Raw genomic sequence first — 7,472 nt, forward strand, 5'->3', positions numbered from 1 at the left:
ACCAAAGTTACTACTTTGTAACTAAATTACAAGTTTTTTTGTTTGCTTGGAAAATATATGTTGTCAAACTTTGTCATATAAATATGAATATAATTGTGTTGTGTCTTTAATAATTTCATACAATAATAATTTTCTCTCAGGTTACATATATGAAAAATATATATATTAATATTTTCCATATTATACTAATATCAGTTTAAATATTTCATATTATGCTTTATATGTATCATGCTAACAATTTCTATATGAAAATTTGTAGCAACATAATCCTTAATTTCAATGGCAAGGACTATGTTGTCCTACACTTGTTTAAGTTTGTTTTGTTTTATTGGTTTGACTCATAAAGTATTTGAACCTTGACTTCATGATTTACATAATACTTTATATCATGATGATAACCAATTAATTACTAATTAAATTATCCTTAAATATATTTAATATATTTAATTTTCAATCTAAATATTAAGAATATCAATTACAATATTTTTTTTGTTTTTAATAAATATAAAATTAATTTTCAATTATTAAAAATATATATTATAATATTTTTTGTTTTTAATGAATATAAAATTAATTTTCCAGTATTAAAAAATAAATATGAGTTTATTAATTTTTATAAATTTAATATTTTAATTTATATTAATTACATCAAATTGATGTATGAAATAATTTTATTTATAAAAGAACTATTTTAACCCTTTATTTGAACTTGTGATCTTTTACCTCTAAGGGGGAAACGTATCTCCTTAACAATGAGGACCATTCAAGCTTTACATTGCGATAATAAAGTTATAATATATTATTTTACTCACATTAAACTCTCTAATTAAAAATTCAATGAATGTGAATAGTTGCACATGGAAGACATGAATTGGCAAACAACACAGGAGGAGCTCACAGGTGCGGATCACCAGGAACTCCTATAAGCAAATTCACCTGCTTAGGCTTCACGTTAAACTCCAATAGTAAATAGATACATTTTGTTAGGGATAGTAAAACAAATCCCTAAATAATAGGAACTGAATGTCTAAGAAAAAACATAATCATAACTAAGTAACAATATTCACCTAATCTCCATTAATTCTAACACTCCCCCTTAATGGAGAAAGGGGTTATTAAACACACCTAATGTATCCCTAAAAAAAATCAAACTTCAGTCTTCCCAGAGGCTTAGTGAATAAATCATCCATATTATCACAAGAATTACAATACTCTACACAAATCTCTTTGGATTGCACCTTCTCCCTGACAAAATGAAATTGAGTGTCTATGTGCTTGGTGATTTTATGAAACATAGTATTATAATCCAGTTTGATGGAACTCTGATTATCGCAATTAATAATCGTAGCTTCTGTTTGTTCTTCTCCTACATCTTGGAGAAGTCTACACAACCAAACTACCTCACATGTTGTTGCACACATAGCTTGATATTTTGCTTTTGCTGACGATAAGGCAACAATATGCTGCTTCTTGCTGCACCAAGAGATGACCCTGAAACCAATGTTGATGGTGTAACTTGTAATTGATCTTTTATCATCTAAATTTCCCACCCAATCAAAGTCTGTATAACCTGTCAAACTAACATCAAATGAGTCAGAATACAAAATATCAAAGTCTGATGTTCCTTGCAGATACCTCAATACTCCTTTCACTGCAAGCCAGTGGTTGTCATGAGGTTGAGTCATGAACTGACTCAAAACACTCACTGCATAAGCTAAATCTAGTCTCGTTGTAGTCAAATAAATAAGACTACCAACCAATTGTCTGTACAATGTTGCATCTACATATCTCGAACCATCATTCACTTGAAGTTTGCTATTCTGCTGTAAAGGCACAAATGCAGCCTTACACTCATCCATTTTGAACCTAGACAATAGACTCTTTGCATACTTACCCTGGGACAAGAAAGTTTGGCTTGAATCTCTCCAAACTTTTAGACCCAAATAGTAATGCATTTCTCCAAGGCCCTTCATCTCAAATTTCTGTGATAACTGCTGCTTGATTTCTTCAATGAGATTTTCTGCACTTCAAGTCATTATCAGATCATCTACATATAAAGAAATCAACACTATCTTCCCCTCATCATTAAACGCAGTATATAAATTGGGATCATTTTTTCTCCGTTTATAACCATGCATGAGAAAAAATGAGTCAATTTTTTCGTAACAGGATCTAGGAACCTGCTTTAAACCATATAAAGCTTTCTTTAATCTACATATTAAGTTCTCTTCTCCCTTCTTAAAAAACCCCTCAGGCTACACTAAATATACTTCTTCTTTTAAGTCATCATTTAAGAAAGCAGATTTAACATCTAATTGATATATTTTCCATTGATGCTTAGTGGCTAAAGCAATAATAATTCTGATAGTATTTAATTTTACAACAGGGGCAAATTTTTCCACAAAATCAATACCTTCTTTCTGGGAATGCCCCTTTTCCACCAACCTTGCTTTATGCTTATCAATAGACCCATCTGCTTTAAATTTCAACTTAAATAACCATCTGTAACCTATGGGTTTTTTATTATTAAGAAGCTTTACTAGATCCCAAGTATTGTTCTTAATGATTGATTCATATTCCTCCTTCATTGCTTCCTTCCATTCATAACTTCTACTAGCTTCATAAAAAATAGAAGGTTCTGCAATGTTTAACATACCAGTCATGAGTGCACAATCCCTATATCGAGCTGGTAACTGTTTCGGCCTGCTCGATCTCCTGAGCAGTAGGGGTTCAATTATTCTGTTGCTTTCTTCTCTTTGTGGACTGAACTTGATTTCTTCCACATTATCCTATTGTTGCTTCTGTTCTTGTTGCTCACTGATTCCTGTTTCACTATCCTCTTCTGGAAGTAAGGGTACATGTCGTTCTTCATTGTTTTGAATAGGATTTCCATCATCAACCTGTTCATGGAATATTACATCTCTACTGAAAAACACCTTGTGAGTAGAAGGGTTAAACAATTTATAAGCCTTATACTCATTGCAATATCCAATGAAGGTACATTTAATGGCCTTTGAATCTAACTTCTTACTGTTCTCTTTGGGAACATGTTGAAAAGCTTTACAACCAAATACTCTAAGATGACTTACTGCAGACTTGAAGCCAAACAATGCTTCAAAAGGAGTTTTATACTCAAGACTTTTAGTAGGACTCCTATTCTTTAAATAAACTGTAGTATTAATAGCTTCTACCCAAAAAACATTGGTTAGATTCTTACCTTTCAACATACTGCGAGCACACTCCACTAGTGTTCTGTTTTTCCTCTCAGCTACTCCATTCTGCTGAGGAGTGTAAGGTGTTGTAAATTGTTGTTGTATCCCATGCTCATTGCAGTATTTAATGAAAACCCCTTTCTTGAATTCTCCGCCTTGACCTGATCGAAGAATCCTGATGAACTTTCCTGTCTGCTTCTCAATCATGTTTCTGAATTGCTTGAAATATTCAAAGAAATGACTCTTCTGTTTAAGAGAATATACCCATGTGAATCTTGTACAGTCATCAATAAATATTAAAGAGTAGTAGGCCCCACCTAACGATCTTGTCTTCATCGAGCCACATAAGTCAGTGTGTACAAGTTCGACTATATCCCTTCGTTTCCTATCTTTAATAGCAGGAAATTCATCTCTATGCTGTTTACCGAATGCACATGCTTCACAATCAATATGCAAATTTTTTAAAACAGGAATACCATCTACCATACCTTTGTTCTGCAATAGAAGGAGGTCACTGAAATTGATATGCCCAAGTCGCTGATGCCACAAATTTTCAGCAAACTTATCCAATGACATCAAGGCTTGTTGTGGTGTACTCTTCACATCCAGTTTGTAGAGTCCTCCTATGTGAATACCTGTAGCAATAGGCTTCATCTGGTCCAACAAGTCTTTAATAATACAATGAGATTTCAAGAATTCTACCTTGAGATCCTAATCTGTAATCTTTGACACAGAAATCAAGTTCTTCCTAATACGAGGAATATACCACACATCAGATATATTCCTGATCTTTCCATCAGGCAGAGTAACAAGGACATCTCCATGTCCCTTGATCTCATACCCTCTATTATCTCCAAGGTATACTTTTAATCCAGTGTTGGATTCTCTAAAATTTCTGAACCATTCCTTTTTATCTGTCATATGTGAGGAGGCTCCAGAATCTATGAACCAAATATATGATTCATCCTTCTCAGTGACTAAAGCAATCTCAGCCTCAATCATAAACAATCTAACATCCTGATTCTGATCTTCATCTGCATCAGCCAAATGACCTGTGTGTCGTCTCTGCTTGTACCTCTCCTCATCTGCCTTTTTCTTATGGAAAAATTTAGCAATATGGCCTATCTTACCACAATAAAAGCATTTAGGAGCAGAGTCATGTTTATGTGAGGTCATACCTTGTGGTGTCCTTTTTCTGGATGCACTGCCTCTCCTGTGATCAGCCACTGCTTTCCCTTTTGGCTTGAACTTTGTCATCAATGCAAGGTTTGAATTTTGAGGTTTGAGAGACGAACTCCTTTCCTCTTCCTGTAGCAAAATCCCAGTGAGATCTTCAAAGCCTGGGGTCTTTTCTTTTGCATTCAATCTGGTTATGAACATCTGATAATCATCCGTCATCCCGTTCATGGTAATTGTCACCAGATCATCATTTGCCATGGTTTGACCGATATCAGATAGTTTATCTTTAACTTCCTTTATCTGGGATATGAATGAAGAAACAGACTCATTCTCCTCCATCTTGATTTAGAGAATCTTCTTCCTAAGGTACAAGATTCGACTGGTGTTCTTGATCTCATACATCTCTTTGAGAATTGTCGAGATGTCATTCGTTGTCTTACAATCTCGAATGTGAGGGATGATGCAATCTTTAACTGATAACTTGAGTAGCACCTTTTCCTTCATCTTCCTTTTCTCCTAGTCTTGAATTGTTGTATTCGATCCACCAGTCGTAGTAGTTGGCTTGACTTCATCACAGGTGGCAATGTTATAAGCATTTTGTCCCTCAAGCAGAGTTTGGAGCTTAAATTTCTAATTTGTGTAATTAGAACGATCAAGCTTATTACTCTCATTGAGATAAGCTTTGAAAATTTGATTATTCATCTTAGATGAATAAAATCTTCAACAACCCTCAAATGTTAAAAAAGAAACTGATCACTGAGAATTTTCTTCACAAAAAAAAATAAAAATTGCCCTCAATATTACTAATTTCTCAAATTTCAATTCCAGATCTTCTTTTAGATCACACCACAGCTAAGAAAAAAAAAAAATGTCTGAGGGAAGATTATTTCTTCACCACCATGGGGAGGAGGAAGAACAAAAAACCTCTCACTCGACACTGCCGCAATCACTGAGCTTCTCTCAGTCAATACACTTCCTCTGTGTAAACAGCAAAGCATCCGTAGTCTTCATGCGCAACCACTTCTTTTCACGGAAACAAGCAATGTCGTCCACCAGGCTCACCAGATCCTTCAAATAGCAAGGCTGAGAGATTCAGTCTCCACGCACTTCTCTTTAGCGATCAACCACAAGCCGTCTCAGCTGGCTTCTTCACGTGGCAAAACTAGGGCGATCTCCGCCTTCTGCAGGTAACCTCCTAAAAAAAAACGCAACAGTCCACAGTTTTCAAAACACACAGCCTTAAAAAACGCAGCAAGTCAATCGTCGCAGTGATTAAACTAAGCATCTGCGACTAGTCGCAAAGATACATCTGATTCCTGCGACGAAGCGAAAAATAAAATTCGCGTGAAGGGATGAATAGTGTCGTCGCAATTACCCTTCAGCGTCTCCATGACTTGTCGCACTTACTCTTCAGCTTCCCAGCGACGATGTACCGTCCCTCAACTCAGCGTACAGGCCTTTCTTTCTTGGAGCTCTGATACCATGTGAACAGTTGCACATGGAAGCCATGAATTGGCAAACAACACAGGAGGAGTTCACAGATGCGGATCACCAGGAGCTCCTACAAGAAAATGCACCCACTTAGGCTTCACATTAAACTCCAATAATAAATAGATACATTTTTTTAAGGATAGTAAAACAAATCCTTAAATAATAAGAACTGAATGTCTAAAAAAAACTTAATCATAACTAAGTAACAATATTCACCTAATCTCCATTATTTCTAACAATGAAAAATAGAAATATCTTAACAATAAATAAATAGAAATATCTTATCATACTACATTCAACCACCCTATTCAAAAATAAATAAAAACAATATATGCATTCCAATATTAGACTAACTTAAAGGGGTAGTGGTCGTAAGGATGTGGTTACTCATTTTCTTTTCCGGAAAATTAGGAATGTCATACTTGGAGTCTTGAGAGAGCCACCAAAAATAAAGCAAATATTAATGCTCTGCTCCAAAGTGGTAACCAAATACTACCCTATCGTACTTGTAAATTAATCGTAATTTCCCGCTCGAAAAACATAACAAGGGCTACATGTAGCAGTAGTCTCTGCCAAGAGTGTGACAATAAAATTAGGGAGTGGGACATAAATTGAGTGACACATGGTAAACATATTGTAATTATGAGTAAAAGGAACACGTGGTAGCTATTATTACGACAAAAATAGGGCGATTCCTGTTTCCGCCACAGTTTTTTAATTAATGCCCCCTGACATGGGGGTGCGATAGGGAAATATAACGCGAGAAAAAAAACTGGAGGAGAAAAAAAAACAGTCTCGCACTATATTTCCCTATCGCGCCCCCATGTCAGGGGGCATTAATTAAAAAACTGTGGCGGAAATAGGAATCCCCCAAACATAGTGCCTGAATGCAGGTCTAATATATTTATTTTAACGAGGTGACGTGGAACCTTGTACTTGAGCCTAGAGTATATATTTATGCCAACGAAACACTCCGTACTATGTGGCACTGCATTATTAAAAGCGAGTAACTAATATGATTAAAATGAACACTTGATAGCTAATATTACAAAAAATATATAAAAGCTATTTATATTTATAAATATATTATTATATATCTTTTCATTTTTATTAGCTTGAAAAATGACTTACAATTTTATTAAAATTAAAGTAAACTAGTTATATTAATTTAGTTTAGTTGATTAAACCATATTTTAAATTAAAGATATTTTGTAAATTTCCATATCACTAGTAAATGGAGAATGTTTTGGATGGTGCGTTAATTTGAATTTTTTGCTATGCAAAATCCTAAAATCTTATGTATCTATAGAACGAGGAATTAAGTGTTTTTTATTTTTGTTATTATTATTATTAAAGTAATTTTTATGACAAATATTAACCATCCATCATGTTTCTATGTTTATAAACCGTTTTTTCATTGTTATAGTTGATGGATGAATGTTTTAAAGCTATCTCAGTTGATGGAGGAATGTTTTAAAACCATGTCAGTTTTTTCACAATTAGTTGATCGGTCCTCCATCCACTGATAGTGAAAAAGTTAGAAATTTTTTTATAGGGAAAAAATAGAAGAAATTTGTTTTGATAGAATGC

This window comes from Pinus tabuliformis, chromosome 9 (genome assembly GCF_031772625.1).
Source record: "Pinus tabuliformis cultivar Carrire ecotype Pingquan chromosome 9, CPIR1, whole genome shotgun sequence".
NCBI lineage: Eukaryota > Viridiplantae > Streptophyta > Pinopsida > Pinales > Pinaceae > Pinus > Pinus tabuliformis.